General features: G+C 46.1%; 1 protein-coding gene across 2 annotated transcripts in view; it reads left to right on the forward strand.

Moving 5' to 3' along the window:
- Nucleotides 1-5,198: 5,198 nt before the first annotated feature.
- TLCD4 (TLC domain containing 4) overlaps nucleotides 5,199-17,325 on the forward strand; it is a 125,238-nt gene continuing 113,111 nt past the window's right edge. Inside the window, exon 1 of one of the 2 annotated variants that reach the window (XM_077452861.1) lies at nucleotides 5,199-5,423. The gene's annotated coding sequence lies outside the window, so the exon portion shown is untranslated. The remainder of the gene's footprint in view (nucleotides 5,424-17,325) is intronic. The other variant, XM_077452862.1, reaches the window with a different exon arrangement.

Below are 17,325 nucleotides of genomic sequence, written 5' to 3' on the forward strand. Positions count from 1 at the left end.
TCTGGCCGGAAGGCCGGGACATCAGGCTGCAAGGCGTCTGGCCGGAAGGCCGGGACATCAGGCTGCAAGGCGTCTGGCCGGAAGGCCGGGACATCAGGATGCAAGGCGTCTGGCCGGAAGGCCGGGACATCAGGCTGCAAGGCGTCTGGCCGGAAGGCCGGGACATCAGGCTGCAAGGCGTCTGGCCGGAAGGCCGGGACATCAGGCTGCAAGGCGTCTGGCCGGAAGGCCGGGACATCAGGCTGCAAGGCGTCTGGCCGGAAGGCCGGGACATCAGGCTGCAAGGCGTCTGGCCGGAAGGCCGGGACATCAGGCTGCAAGGCGTCTGGCCGGAAGGCCGGGACATCAGGCTGCAAGGCGTCTGGCCGGAAGGCCGGGACATCAGGCTGCAAGGCGTCTGGCCGGAAGGCCGGGACATCAGGCTGCAAGGCGTCTGGCCGGAAGGCCGGGACATCAGGCTGCAAGGCGTCTGGCCGGAAGGCCGGGACATCAGGCTGCAAGGCGTCTGGCCGGAAGGCCGGGACATCAGGCTGCAAGGCGTCTGGCCGGAAGGCCGGGACATCAGGCTGCAAGGCGTCTGGCCGGAAGATCAGGCTGCAAGGCGTCTGGCCGGAAGGCCGGGACATCAGGCTGCAAGGCGTCTGGCCGGAAGGCCGGGACATCAGGCTGCAAGGCGTCTGGCCGGAAGGCCGGGACATCAGGCTGCAAGGCGTCTGGCCGGAAGGCCGGGACATCAGGCTGCAAGGCGTCTGGCCGGAAGGCCGGGACATCAGGCTGCAAGGCGTCTGGCCGGAAGGCCGGGACATCAGGCTGCAAGGCGTCTGGCCGGAAGGCCGGGACATCAGGCTGCAAGGCGTCTGGCCGGAAGGCCGGGACATCAGGCTGCAAGGCGTCTGGCCGGAAGGCCGGGACATCAGGCTGCAAGGCGTCTGGCCGGAAGGCCGGGACATCAGGCTGCAAGGCGTCTGGCCGGAAGGCCGGGACATCAGGCTGCAAGGCGTCTGGCCGGAAGGCCGGGACATCAGGCTGCAAGGCGTCTGGCCGGAAGGCCGGGACATCAGGCTGCAAGGCGTCTGGCCGGAAGGCCGGGACATCAGGCTGCAAGGCGTCTGGCCGGAAGGCCGGGACATCAGGCTGCAAGGCGTCTGGCCGGAAGGCCGGGACATCAGGCTGCAAGGCGTCTGGCCGGAAGGCCGGGACATCAGGCTGCAAGGCGTCTGGCCGGAAGGCCGGGACATCAGGCTGCAAGGCGTCTGGCCGGAAGGCCGGGACATCAGGCTGCAAGGCGTCTGGCCGGAAGGCCGGGACATCAGGATGCAAGGCGTCTGGCCGGAAGGCCGGGACATCAGGCTGCAAGGCGTCTGGCCGGAAGGCCGGGACATCAGGCTGCAAGGCGTCTGGCCGGAAGGCCGGGACATCAGGCTGCAAGGCGTCTGGCCGGAAGGCAGGGACATCAGGCTGCAAGGCGTCTGGCCGGAAGGCAGGGACATCAGGCTGCAAGGCGTCTGGCTGGAAGGCAGGCAGATGATTGGCAGAATCAGGTGGGTGATCAGGTTCAGCTGGCATGCAGGCAGACTGGAGCAGGTTGGTTGATGTGGAGGCAGGTTGCGTTACTGGCAGGATCAAATGGGTAGGAAAGAACTTCCGTCTCTTTTTAGATTTAGCTACTGAAGGCCTGTAGGTAGGATCTATAGGTAGGGGATGAAGCAGACTGGAGAGAAGGGTTGGAATATGGCAGGGAAGAGGTAACAGTGGCTGGGGGAAGTTCTTGAGGGATAATGGGCCATGGGAAAGAGGCAGTTGGATTAAAGGCAGGATATGTGCAGCAGGAAGAAACAGGGTATTGATATTTGGTGGGGAGTAGAGTATATTGGGCTGAAAAGGAGGTTGCCATAGGTGATGGAGGAAGAGACTCTTGGGCAGGCAGGTGTTTGGTAGCAGAGAGGGTTTGTTTTGGGCTGGCTGTGGCTGATTGCAAAATACCAGACCATGCTAAAAGTAGTGGTTGTACAAACTGCGGGTTACATACTGCCTGTCTAACAAGGGATTGTATGGAATCAACACATTCTATTATCATCTGTTGGGAACAGGCTGTGTAATGCTCAAAAAAGTAAGGGGAATCATCTTCCAAAAGCCATACCAGTGATGTGACTTGATTAATACTGAAAGGGGGAGAAAAATCATCCTGGCCCCCTGGGATGCAGGGCAGGGCCAGCTCTGTGCAGATTTGAATTAACGGCTGAACATCCCCAAACAACATACAGCCCTGATCAACCCAGGAGTGAGCTAAACGAATGGTTTCCAACAGCTGATCACTGGTCCACCCTTTCAGTGTCTGGCGGAGATAGTCACCACTCTCAGAGCCAACAAAGCATAATAACGAATCACTTCTAAATTAATTTCAGTAAACAACCTGAACCAAGATGGTTCCTCTGTGTAGCCACTTCTGGTCAGGGATGGTCTTGGTATTCTGTCACGTATCAGATAAGACCAGAACTGTGTGGACTGCAACAGAGGAAACCCAAACGTGTATCAGTGAAATATGATTTATTAAAGAAAGTGAATAATATAAATACAACCACACAGTGCAATAAATCAACCAACAGAGACCCCCAAACAACAACAGACAGATATGTACAATAAATGGGAAATGCAAGGACCGTAAACAATAGGCAGGCCAGGGTCATACACAGAGGATCAGCAAATAAACAAGGGCAGTCCAGAATCAGAGTCACAAGCCAGGCCAAGGTCATACACGGGGAGATCAGCAAATGGGGTAAGGAACACAGGACAGGGAGAGGATGATCGGATCAGACTGCAGGACAGGGATAATGGTAACAGGTGGGACAGGGTAGCGACCAGGACAGGGAAACAGGATCAGAACCACGGGTCACAGGTTCAGGGAATAGGAATAGGAATAGGAATAGGAATAGGAATAGGAATAGGAATAGGAATAGGAATAGGAATAGGAATAGGAATAGGAATAGGAATAGGAATAGGAATAGGAATAGGAATAGGAATAGGAATAGGTTCAGACTCAGGATCGCCAGCAGCAGGTCAGGGCACAAGGAACAATACCAAGGCGAGGTGTGTGTGCACCTGCCGGGTATTTATAATGGCTGCTGTCAGTCATGTGATGCCTGACTATAGAAGGCAAAACCTGCTCCACACTGCCAGGATCCCTCCGCTGGTGGACACCAGTACTGCGGACCAAAGATTACATAATTCCAGCAGGAGACACCTGCTGGTGGATCGCAGTACTGCATGCCAAATGATTGATATTACCAGCGGAGGGAACCTTTCCTGACACCATCCTTTATGTCCTATGCCACTGTGAGCTGCAAAACCTGGTCCCAGGGCAAATTTGGGGGTGTAAGGGGGACATTTGAATAAAAGCTGGGACCGTCAAAGCAGCTTGTTTAGCAGCGGTGGTGGCCAGTGCATTTTTCTTTGAAATGTCATCAGTACGGTGTGTGTGCTTCCATAGGGTGACCTAATGTAAATGATGTAGCCATTTCTACAGCCATGGCACAAGAGGCTGGCATGCCTTGTACCGGAACTGGGACTACTCTAGAACTAAAGGCTACAGGTCTCAGCTTTCCTCCATGCTCTTGTGCATGGAACCCAGCCATGGTTTTACAGTTGTCCCTTGCAAACAAAAGAATCATTTTACAGTAATCCTGGAACAGGAGCCATTACCATAGCAGTTTTAAGATATACAAAAGCATGAACCATTTCATCATTCCATTTCACAAGACCCTGTGTACATGGACAGATAAGATAACATAGAGGAGAGTTCAGGGCAGTTGAAAAAAATGCCCAACTGCTCCTAAACGTCTGTTTAGCAGCAGCAGTGTACATGAGGCCTTAAAGTGGATGTAAACCCACTCTCATCCTTTCTAAACTACTGCAATATTGGTTATCTAGAAGGATATACATGCCTCCTGTATGTATACTTATCTGTCAAATATCTCCCCTCTATCTGCTATGAGACGTGAAAAACTGCAGATTTTGTGGGTGGGTCTGTTTTCCAGGGCTCAGTGGGTGGAGTTGTGATGTCAGTAGACTCCCCGCCCACCTCTACACTCCCCTTATCAACATGCATTTTCTCCTGTGTATTTCTTACACTAAACTTCTGCTATGATCACTAACATCCAGTCAAAACCCAGAAAAGTCCCCACATGACTTCAGCATGCCAAATCATGCTGAGGTGTGGAACAGCCAATCCTTGCAGGGCTGCTGAAGAAAGGAGTGGGAGGGAATTAAAAAATAACTTATATCTCTTTAGGCTAGTGCACAAGATATGCAAATCACCTGTCACTCACAGCAAGGGGGAGGGGGTGGCAAAGTTTTTCTCTGTTTGTCAAGATTTATCTCACTGAACAATAAAAGAGGATTGCTCAGAGCTGGATTAACTCTTTGTGGCAAGACTGGGCTCAAATGATAGGAAATAATCTACATTATGACATATAAAAAAAAATCGGGTTTACATCCACTTTAAACTAAAGCTAGCAGTAAAACTGTGCCAGCAATAATCACTTGTGGCCACTAGATGGCATCATGCTGTCCACTAGCGAGACTTGTCAGGATTCCATTCCTTGTATAATGGCTATAGGTCTTTAGTTAGTTAAAACAGATGTATTTATTTATAGATGTCGCTTCCTTTCTAATAAACATATTTACTATTCCTATGCCAATTTTAAAATTAAAGCTACCTTCTGATATATATATATATATATATATATATATATATATATATATATATATATATATATATATATATATATATATATATATATATATATATATAAAATTTAAAACTATTTAATTACATAGATGACAGATTGCTTTAATTGCTTTAAAAGAATTCCAGATTTTAAACATAAGATTACATTTTTTAAAGCAACCATGCCTTCTTCCTTGTGGATCCCAATTGTTCTCAGCAGCAGCAATCTGCATCAAAGCCAGCCTGGCATTATCTCTGGTAGGGGATGCCAAGCACTGACGCATCTTAGTCTGGCCATCCCTGGCAGTGGATGATGCCAGTCCCATCAATGCAGTGCAGATCAGAGGGGTTACTAGCCCAGCAGATGAAACCTTATCCAGCCTGTAGAATGGCATCCAGTGCACAGCCCAGTCCTGTACACATCACCATCCATCCCCTCCTGAGCTCTGATCACCGCCTCCTTTCCTCGGGGAGGGGGGACACCACACTCACATACATCCTCACACACACACACACACACACTGGCCGCAATCCTTGCTCTATTCCTGCTTGAATGTGGAGCCTTCCTCATCATCATCATCCTCCTCCTCCTCCTCCTGCCTGGATCTGCACTGACCGCACCAGACAACATGGTCCCCTGCAGCTAGGACAGCTATGAGCTGTCACCCTGGGCTACATGTAGGACCCCCTCCAGCAGGTAAAGCAGCTCTAATCACAGGCCCCCTTTGTGCTCTCTGCCCCTCCATGCTGTCACTCATGTCTTCTTTGCTTATCCAAATATTTCTCTGTGTTTCCATCACATTGCATTTCTTTGTAGCCAGCACTTGGCACACTTTGTACAATGAGGGGCTGTTGGTCACTGGGCACTGTGTTGATTCCTTGCTATGCTGTCAGATTATATATATATATATATATATATATATATATATATATATATATTTATAATTAGGGTATAATCAGCTGCACAGAATTCCATGATGCCTTTAATCAGGCTTTATTATAGATACTCTTGGCATTTGTATGATTCACACATTTTGCAGTAGGGATTGCAGTCTGGATATTCTCTATGTAAACCGGTGAACAGAACTTTCATATCACTGTCACCATAAACTCCTGGCTATCTTGTTTAAGGCCCCGTTCACACCATGGCCGATGAGCTGCATTGGACTGCATAGATCAACGCATAGGAACATTAAATAAATAGTTCTCTATGTGCGCTGTTCACACAGTAACTAGGGATACACTGGGGCAGGTGAACCCAATGGTCTGCGGCCATGGGTACGTATACAAGGGGCATGTAGATGTGCGGAATGCCCCAGCTGCAGATGATTGGCCCATGTACATGACAGCTTCCTGGTGGGCTTGCACACGTGGGTTTGGATCCTAGTTAGAACATGTTCATTCTCATCACTAAACATAATGCTGCGTTGAGGTGGGTTGCGTCAGATTGCGTAAAAATGCAGACATGGCTCTTTTTTTTTTTTAACTACCATGTTAGCGAATCTTATCATACTGCAGTGATAGAGATGAATGAATTGTAATTTTATGACAAGAGAAAAATAAAAGATAAGGCGTGTCTTATATTGTAACAAGGCACCACTCCTTACTCTCACTACACAACAGGAACAAACCCTCATGCTAAGCCTCATTCATAAGTAAGGATGAGCTCCGGCGTGTTCGCACACCCAACGTGCAGAGCCCGTCTGGAAGTTGGCGCTGCGCTAATCACAGGCAGTGAGACATTGTCCCGATGTGCGGCTGCAGAGATCGGGAAATGTCTCACTGCCTGTGATCAGCGCAGTGCCGACTTCCTGGCGGGCTCAGCACGTGGGGTGTGCGAACACGCCGTTCATCCTTATTCATAAGGGCCATCTTTGCCTTCACAGGAAGCACAGGCATCTGCATGCAGGCAGTCCACATTACATCTATGGGATGCAGTATCTGCATGGACACAGCATTTGCTTCCAGTTTGTCAGCAGTGCAGGTGTGGAAGATTTACTAAAATTGGTGCACATGGGATCTGGTGCAGCTGTGCATGGTAAGCAATCAGCTTCTAGGTTTTTAGGCTCCTTTCTTACTGGCAGAATTCACCAGCTTTTCTTTCTGATCTCGCCGCTGAGCAGGCAGATGAAAGGTCCGTGTCTACTCTGCTGATGCAGAGCGGACATGGACACAGCCCGCTGTCCTCTATGTGCCTGTCCGTTTCCATCTGACTGTCAACCGATCCAGCAGTTGGATGGGGAACGGATCCCCATCCGTCTATTTTTTAGCAGACAGGATCAGATGTTGGGTTCATTGACATCCGCCGCTCCATAGGGTGCAATGGATGGTCCGATCGCTCTATCCAAGTGAAAGGGGCTTTGAAGTTTAAAGTGCCTGCTCTGTGCAAGCGTTTTGCACAGAGCGGCCCCAATCCTCCTCCTTTTCTGGGGTGTCCCTGCAGAGCTCCTGGCCCCTCCTCTTTTTCGAGTGCCCCTACGGAGAGCTGCTTTCTATGGGGACACTCGTATGGGCGTGCTCCTGAGTTCTTCTGCTGCGTCCATTGACACAGACAGCTGGACTTTGCCCCGCCCCCGCATCATCAAATTGGATTGACAGCAGCAGGAGCCAATGGCTGCACTGCTATCAATCTATCGAAAGAAAACCTTGACGCTGGAATGACCGGGTTCGCGTAAGAAAAGGGGGGGGGCTTCTGCAGCACTGAAGGTTTTTCACCTTAATGCATAGTAGCATTAAGGTGAAATACCTTGAGATTTTACAACTCCTTTAAAGCGGAACTTCAGCTTTTGATAAACTTTGCTGGCCCAAACAAACTATGTCTCTTACTAACATGTGAAGCCGCTGGATGTATAACCTGTCTGTTTACTTGGAACACAGTAAAGCCTATCTGATTGGTGCTCAGCCATTCAGAGAAAGCGATGTATTCTAGCAATGAATACAAAGCTTCTTCTGATTGAGTCAGAGAGGTGGGCTGATGATGTCACAACCTCTGACTCATTTATTTTTCACTTCATTGCTAGAATACAACGCTTTCTCTGAATGGCTGAGCGCAGATCAGATAGACTCAGACTACTTTTTTCTGGATATGAGACAGGAATTCTCGGCTCGATCCCAGAACACAGTGTGCTGTGCTGTATGTAGCTTCAGCTCACGATAGTGAGGGACGTAGTTCATTTGGGCAGCTGTAAAGTGTATCAAAAGCTGAAATTTAGCTTTAAAGTAGAATTATAGGCAACATTTCCCTTCACTTCCTGTCCCATGGCCAAACAGGAAGTGGGAGAAAATCTCTGCAAATTAAGGGAATTCGCTCAGGTCACCAGAACTAGTGTCTTCTTTGGAAAATTTCCCATCTCTTATTTTTCTGGGGACAACCTGAAATTTGTGATTTTCTTTTACTTTCAATAATAACTTTAAAACAGGACAATATAGAGGGTGAATCTTCTTAACGGGGACACAGACAGCAATAAAAACTGACAATCGTTCTAATCCCCTTAGGCCTCTTTCACACGGGGCGGATCAGTAATGATCCGCCCGTGAAGATCCGCTCGCTCAGCGGGGATCGCTCCGTTGTCCCCACTGAGCTGGCTGCGGACAGGGCGGTCTCCGCACACTGTGCAGGGACCGCCCTGTCAGCTCTCCATTCTCCTCTATGGGGATCGGACGAGCACGGACCGTCTGTCCGTGTTCATCCGATCCGCTCTGCAGACGGATAGAAAAATAGGATTTTCCTCCGTCTGCAGAATCGAACTGTTGCGGAGGCGGACGAAATCGGGTGTCTGCGGATGCTCATCCGCAGACACCCGCTATCCCATAGGGATGAATGTATGCCCGTATTTCATCCGCAAATGGATGGATGAAATACGGACATACCATCCGCATGTGTGAAAGGGGCCTTACACTTTATCCAAAAAAATAAATAAAATGCCTTTAGTTATACTTTAATTGAAGAAGCTGAGGTTAAAAGCTGATTACTATACACAACTGCACCAGATTCTGTGTGCACCAGTTATAGGAGTTTTTTTCACACAGATGCCTTCAGTTCCGATCAGCTTGGGATCTGTGAGCTGATCCCCTTCTAATGGGAGCAGAGAAGAGCAGGGTGGATGACCAAAGGGGCACAAGTCTGTATACACCCGCCAGTCCATAGGAGTGCATGAATCTTCCGATCGGGTCCTCCTGAAAAACTGACAGGCAGACCTGATTGGACCTGCCTTGTGAAAACCCCCTTGGTAAATCCCCCTCACTGTCTACATTCATGGACACCCACCCACACAGCTGTTGCATTGGGCCCAGCAGTTGTGTCCATACAGCTGCTGCATCCCACTAGACATGGATCGGACTGTATACATGCGGATGCACAGAACACCTGTGCATCCTGTGTGGGCAAAGACGGCCCTTCACATGGGTCGGGTGTACACATAGATACGCCCATGTAAATGAGGCCTAAAACATTCCTTTTTAGCATGTAGGCTGATATAAACAGGATTTTAATGTATATCTAAACTAAATTTAGTATATTGCAGTGTTCCAGTACTTGGATATGGCTGCTGAATTAGTCTTTTTTTTTTAGGCAAACATTTCAGCAAGCACGGTAAATACCTGTTGATCCTGCCAAGAACAGTGTACTTGTTACTTCCTGTGGGCTGAACTGTAATCACAGTGTGATTGTTCTTCCAATCCAACTTCCGTAAACTACAAATTCCCCTGCCCCCCAGGTAATATAAAGAGAGGAAGAGGTGTTTGTAGTCCAGATCAGATCAGGCTGATGCAATGGAGGAGGGAGTGTTGTCACTCTAAAACAGGAAGTGTGTTACTGGTAGGAATACCAGGTGAAAAGACCCGGTAAAAGAAAACGAATGCAGCCACTATAGCTAAGAACTGGTACGCTATACTTGTATTATATTTTTGGTTTTGGGTTTAGAAACACTTTAGGGCTTGTTCACACTATGCCCATTCATCTGCATTTATCTGCATAGGTCAACCCAAGCTCACTGCATGGGCACATAGAAAACAATTGTTTACTATGTGCCGTGTTCCCACCAAACTGCTGTGTTGAGTTGATCTGCACAGACATGCTGCGGTGCATAGAGTTGAGTGAAGTGTCATCATGTCACACCTGAAGTTAAAAAGGAAAAAGTAAAGCTTACTATGCATTGGCATTGCATAGCCCCTACACAATGCACACCAGCACGCACATGTGTCAGTGAGCCCTAACATATATATTCTCAATTTACGCTGCTGTACCACAAAGATAAAAATCTTTATTTTAAGCATGTGACAGTTTCAGATCTCATTGGAGTCATCTTAAAATAACTGTCACTTTGTTTTTTTGAGAATAAGAATCTTCATCCTGGTGCTGTAGCTTTGTGAACTCAACCTATAGGGTACGATTTACAAAATTTGGAGCAAACAGAATCCGGAGCATCTGTGCATAGTAACCAATCAGGCTGTAACTTCAGCTTGTTCAGTTAAGCTTTGAAAAAGAAAGCTAGAAGCTGAAAGGTTGCCATGCACAGCTACTCCAAATTCTGGATGTTCCAGTCTTATTAAAGCTGAACTAAACCCATCAATTTAACAGTTTAAAAAAACAGTTACATTCTCAGCAAGTGCCTAGAATGTAACTGTCACATTGGTTCTGTTCTCAACCAAACTGACCTCAAGTGGTTGCTGTCATAACTGATCACATGTGCAGCACCATGGCAGTTGAAGATCAGAGGTCAAGATGGCAGCTTACTTGGCTGAAAACAATAGGAGGGTTTAATTACACTTCAAATTCCCCTCTTGGTATGATTTATTAAGGATTGAAGGGGTTACTATTTGGCCCTGTTCACACCTAGGCATTTGCGATTGAGGGCAGAATCGCCACGATTCTGCCCATGATCCCAAAACGCTCTGCAAAATTGTCAATTCACACCACGTTTGTTCAGGTGCCTTTCATTTTCAATTGCACCTAAACGTGAGTGCGATTCTGTCTGCGAAAAGAAGCAGGAGCTTCATTTAGGTTACAAGCTTTGCACAATGTCGTTTGCTGTGATTGTAGCGCAATTTATTGCACGGCAGAATCACACTCGTATTAGGGCCCTTTCAAACGGACGTGTCCGTGTACGGGCTCCGCTTTGCTCAGCAGGGCTCGCTCCGTCGATACCCGCTGAGCAGGCAGATGACGGGTCCGTCTCTGCACACTGTGCTGGGGCGAACCTGTCAGAGCCTCTCTCTCCTCTCCTCTATGGGGGATCGGATGAAGACGGACCTTAGAGATCGGAGCAGGTCGGATGTCAGTGGACATGTCACCGATGACATCCGTCGCTCCATAGACTTGTATGGCGCGTCTGTTCAAGTCCGCCTAAAAAACTGATGTGAAAGGGGCCTTAGGTACTATTGAAAATGAAAGGCACCTGAACAAGTGTGGTGCGATTTTTCAGTTTTGCACAGCATTTTGGGATTGCGGGTAAATGCCTAGGTGTAAAGGGGGCCTTATCCTGTGTGAAGGGAGTCTTGTCTTCTAACAATTCATAGAGGAAAAGATTTCAGTAGAGGAAGGGAAATAAAAGCTATGAAAGTAAAGTATTTTCAAAGCCAGAACATTTCATAAAGAAAAGTTAAACACTATTCACAAAATATCTTGAACACTTTTTTTATTAAAAATAGAATAAAGAGTTCAAATAAAGCGTATAGGGGTGTTACAGGCATTCTAACACTCCCCCCCCCCCCCCCCCCCCAGTCTGGCCCTATATGATCAGATTGGAGAACATCGATATGTTTGTAGGCCTCTCCACAATCCTTTTCAAAGCCTATTTGAGGAAATGAAAAGATATTTGGCCGAGATGAATGAGAGAGGCAGAAACCCTCAGCACTCCGTCCTTCATAGGTCAAACATCACCTGATGGGAACTTGTATATTTCTACAAAGATCGTTTGCTGTTGTATACAGTATGCCTTACCAGCCACTGTTTAATGTTGGTTGGGGTGGGGGGTCATTTCTTCTCTAGTCTTATTAAAGGATATAAAGCCGCTGAATTCCTTGCTAAAATGCTAGTTGTCTGGCTGTCTATGGAGCATATAAAAGAAATACTCACATTTTGCTGAGCTCAGGAGTAAATAATTTGCAGCGTGCAGGGGTCAGGAGAAGGCAATGCAGAGAGTGCAGTGGTCAGGTCTAAGTAACATAGCCCAATAATGCGCACATATGCCAGAGTCCTTAAAATATGTCACCGTTCTCACAGACACACATAAACCTCAGTACAAAGGATCATTATTAACCTTAGAAAAGAACAACATCTTTAACAGCCGCTGTTGAAACAATGCACACTTTGGTCAGGACTAAGTAGAGGGATGGAGGAGAAAAAGAGAGGTAGGGTTGAGAGGGGAGGTAAAAGGTGTGTGGGGTTCTGATTGCAGAATGAGTGTGCAGCTTGCTCACCAATTATGGACAACCTCAGGGCACAGACTTATAGAAGAGGTCCAGTCCCCCCAAGAAAAATGCAAAGTCAGCAACTACAAATACTGCAGCTGCTGACTTTTAATATATGGACACTTACCTGTCCAGGGAGCCTGCAATGTAGGCACCCCAGCCAATCTTTGGATCGGCTGTCGGGTATAGCCGCTGCAATTCCTAGTAAAGGAACCTGGCAGTGAAGCCTTTCAGCTTCACAGCCGGTTCCCTACTGCGCATGCGCTAAAAAAAAAAAAAAACAGGGAACTCCGCTTTAAGCCTAGCACACACTACAAGTTTTTTTTCCACTCAATCTAGCGGGCTGAATTAAAAGAAAACGGACAGATCAGGTCAGAGCCACTGTGCAAACACTCCAGTGTTAGCACAGCGATCTCCCCTGCTGTTCTATTGTGTTCTGACAGAGGGAAGGCCACCCCACCAGAACACTCCGGTCATCGGGAGCCGGTTTCTATTGAACTGGTCGATGCTGCCAGATATTTGGCCCGCGTTTACTGGGCTTTAGACACCAAACTTGTTTTTCCCCGTTCTCAGGCAGCATACAAGCAGCCACCATCTTAACTGACTTGACACCTGCAATCTACAGCTTTAAATGTTCTGCTTGGTGCCCATTGCTCACACAGCCCCCACCAGAGTCGGGCAGCAAGCAGTCATTTTAAATCTGCCGCCCTCACATGTATTGCATCTTTGTTCTTGGGTTTAGATTTGCTTTTAACTTTTGAACAATAAAGCCTCATTCACATGGGTACTGATACTTGTAGGCTGTGAATAGGCTGTTTGTTTATGTGACTTGGGCCTCCAGGTGCTGGTGCAGACAGCCCATGTATGTGGACACAGCGGCAGCACGGAGGCTTCTCTTAATTTGACAGGCCTTCAGAAAATTTGTGGCTTTCAGAAACATCAGAATTCAACAAAACCTCAGGAAATGAAGGGTTGTATGGAGAATACACCTCAGACAGGATTAGAGTGGGGAAGGGTAAGAACTTCTATCTGTTTCACTGCTATCCAAGATAGATTGGCCCTCTCTTCTTGTTCTGACAGTGTTTTACCAGACAGGAATTGAAAGACACTTTCCAACAGCAACACAGACAGAAATAAAAAAAATTATTTAGTAGAGTATCAGGATGCTAGATCCTCTGTCAGGTGTTTATTGCTGTCTGTATTGCTGTTGGAGAATTGCCTCATTTCCTGTCTGGTACAACTATAGTTAGCAGGATAGGAAGCGAGAGGGAAATCTCTGTAATGGAGACCCAGATAACAGTAAAAACCAGACAGGAATTCTAATTCCTTCCTACTCTAATATTGAAAAAAAAGTTTTTGGCTTTACATACTTTTTGGGCATTCCATTTTAAAAGGTACCCCTGCCTAGATAAACATGGCGGATGCCATTGCTGACCACTTCTTCTGCAAATGCTAGCTGCTTGGCTATCATGCTGATCTGATTTCAGTACTTTCAGCGAATCAGAAAAAGCATACTTATGAAAAGTTCAGATTTTGCTCTCAATTCACTTGTTCCTTTTATATTTAACCACTTCAGCCCCAGAAGGTTTTATCCCCTTCCTGACCAGGCCATTTTTTGCTATACGCCACTGCGCTATTTTAATTGGCAATTGCGTGGTCGTGCTCAGTGTTAATTTAGTCGACCAAAACGACTAAAGCATTTTAGTTGACTAAAATGACTAAAACATTTTAGTCGACTAAAACTAAAACAACTAAGATGACTAAAATATCACTAAAACTAAAAGCCATTTTAGTCTAAAGACTAAAATGAGACTAAAACTAAAATTCCATTTTAGTCAAAAGACTATGACTAAAACTAAATTGCAATTACTGAAATGTACTGGACATTTTAGTCGACTAAAATATACTGGAGATTTAGTCGACTAAATACGACTAAAACTAAAACATTTGCAGAAGACTAAAATGGGACTAATACTAAAATGCCATTTTAGTCCTAAGACTTAAATAGAATTGATGTCCTTTTTTTCCTCACAAATAGAGCTTTCTTTTGGTGGTATTTGATCACCTCTGCGCTGTTTATTTTTTGTGCTATAAACAAAAAAAGACAGTGAATTTTGAAAAAATATATATATATTTTTTTTACTTTCTACTATGAAGCGCATCCAATAAAAAAATGTAAAAAATCTAATTTCTTCATCAGTTCAGGCCAATTTGTATTCTGCTACATATTTTCGGTAAAAAAAAATCCCAATAAGTGTATATTGATTGGTTTGCGCAAAAGTTAAAATTTTTTACATTGTTTTAACTAGTATTGGTGGCGATTAACGATTTTTAGCATGCCTGTGACATCCGGACAAATCTGACACTAAGTGACACTTTTTGGGGACCAGTGATGCCAATACAGTGATAAAAAAATGCACTGTCACTGTATAAATGACACTGGCAGGGAACGGGCAAAAATCAAGGGCAATCAAAGAGTTTACTGTGTTCCCTGGGTATGTTTCTTACTGTGTGGGGGATAGTCTGACTCGAGGAAGAGACACATCTGTGTTCCTGATTAGCAGGAATCACAGATCTCTTTCTTCCTGTCTGACAGTCTGCCTTGTATACGGTCCTTAAAGCGAGGTTCCACCCTAAAGTGGAACTTCCGCTGATCGGAACCCTCCCCCCCTCCGGTGTCACAATTGGCACCTTACCGGGGGAGGGGGGGTGGAGATACCTGTCAAAGACAGGTATTTACACCCACTTCTGTGCATAGGGTCTATGCCATTTCCTGTCCTGCCGCGCTGTCTGCTGGGACACACACGGGTCCCAGTGACAGCGCGGACAATTCCTATTGCGCTGCGCGACTCGCGCATGCGCAGTAGGGAACCGGGAAGTGAAGCCGATTCGCTTTACTTCCTGATTCCCTCACCTAGAATGGTGACGGCAGCAGCCGAGAGCCGAGCGATCAATCGGCCTCGGCTGCAGGCATCGCTGGAACCCGGGACAGGTGAGTGTCCATTTATTAAAAGTCAGCAGCTGTAGTATTTCTAGCTGCTGGCTTTTAATATTTTTTTTTTTTTTAGGTGGAATCCCTCTTTAAGTTGTTAAAGTGGTTGCAAGCCCTTACATATACCCAGCAAAAGCACTGGTCTCATGTGATACACAAAGATGAAACAAATCTTCCTATATAAGTTGTACCTGTTTATCTGAGTCTTCTCTACATCCATTTAAAGTCCAGAATTTATAATGTTTGTCTGAACTGTCAGAAAAAAAGGGGTGCAGAGCTCATGTTACACTCTGCAGAGCTCAGTGAGGAGAGCTCTCAAAGCTGATTGGAGGGAAAGGACATACCCCATTTCACATAGGAACAGAACTGGGGCTGTCAATCAGCTGGATCTTCTTTCCCTATCACCTTTTTTCTCTTGGTGTCAGGAAAACTTGCCAGAAGTAACCAAAGCAGCTGACAGAAATGACACTTAGTGCTCCTAATTAAGACAAGTATACAATATAGAGTGATATGCTTTGTTTATATTTCATGCCTGAGGTTTACAACCACTTAAACATTATAATACACGATAAAAGGGGAACACCAGGAATACCTGGCACCCACCTACCACCACCCCCTGAAGCGTCTCCCTGGTACTTTTTTATACCTTTTTTTTTTAAACTTGTTTTTCTTCTGGCGGCTTGGACTTCCAGGACGGGGGGGTTGGACCCATAGAAAAATACTTTAACGTGGGAACTTTAGTAAGAAAATTAAGTCCTGCTAAATCACTTTAGGCTGGCACACATTAAAAATAAGTGCCCATACTGTTTAAAATCCAGGAATGCACTGTCTCACCCAATTGCGCACATGCTCAGGTACTCTCTATTCTCAGCAATGTGCCTAAATTTAGAGCCACTAGAGGTCGCAACAGGTATTACACAGACTGTGCTAAAGGAAACACAGATTAGGAATAGAGAAAACAAAAACAGGAGAAGTGACAGGGCAAACTCTGCTGCCAGTGAGACACAAAAGAGTTAAACTTACAAGAATAGTGTCTTATCTCCCTGATTATCTCTAATTTCTACCCATTATCAGCTTGTAAACTTCACTGTAAATCTTCTGCCTTTCTGCCTTAGCCAAAACATACATTCAAGACTGGAAATGTACATATTTTAATTACAGTATTGGCTCATTTACACTTGCTTCGGCTTCAACACACATTAAAGCGCCTACTGCTTTAGTATGCTTTATTGATGTGTATTTAGTGCTTCAGTGGTGCTTGGATGATGCTTCAGTAATGCTTCAGTGATGCTTTGATGATTCTTCAAGCGAGCTTTGTCATAGACTTCTATGGAGGCTTTGAGGCACCACAAAAGCGACATGGGGTATCATTTTTGAAGCAAAACCAAAGAAAAGCAAAAGCAAGGTGTAAACAGGACTGTAAGCTAACCGTTTTATTTAGTGACAGGGGTTTCGACGTGTTCAGAGAGCTTCATGAAAGATTGTCCGAAGCCTTGTTTTGAAGCAAGTGTAAACTAGCCCAAAGTGACATATTTTTGACACCAGGGAGAGGGGGAGAGTTTCCAATGAGGAAGTGACTCTGGGCTTCAACAAAATGGCGACCTCTAGCTGGAAGAAACAGGCGTAATTCTGGAGGCAATTTACAGCACACACTAATTTTGGTAGCATAAATATTAATGTGGTATCAATGTTCTTTTGTTAAAGGACATTCATTGCTATCAAACCGTTATGGGTAAAGGTCTACGTTATGAGTTGAAGTTTTCCTTTAATGTCTTCTGTTTTTAGGTTGAACTCTCTGTTTCCCCAGTCAATGATCTATCCTACTCTGGACGTAATATAAACAGAGATGTCTTCAGCCTTTCATTTTCTCCTTTGGTTAGGCAATATTTATCATATACACAATAACGCTATGATGGTCCAATCTCTTGATATGGGGGGGGGGGGGCTCAAGTGCAGTTCTCAACATCACCAAAGGGACACACATAACATTCAGTGTCATACAGCATACACAAACAGGATATAACCAGAGACTGCGGACATGATACAAGAGATGGTGTGAGTCTGCAGAAATGAAACAAGAAGTGGTTGACACTTTGAACAAATCAGTCTGCAGGGGGCCTGAAAGATGCACAAAAAGTGCCAAAGGGCTGCATGTGGCTCTCAGGCCACAGTTTGGGCAGCAGGGCTGTATGGGCTC

Source organism: Lithobates pipiens, unplaced genomic scaffold (genome assembly GCF_037356315.1).
Source record: "Lithobates pipiens isolate NorthernLeopardFrog02 unplaced genomic scaffold, aLitPip1_a1.2 Scaffold_23, whole genome shotgun sequence".
NCBI lineage: Eukaryota > Metazoa > Chordata > Amphibia > Anura > Ranidae > Lithobates > Lithobates pipiens.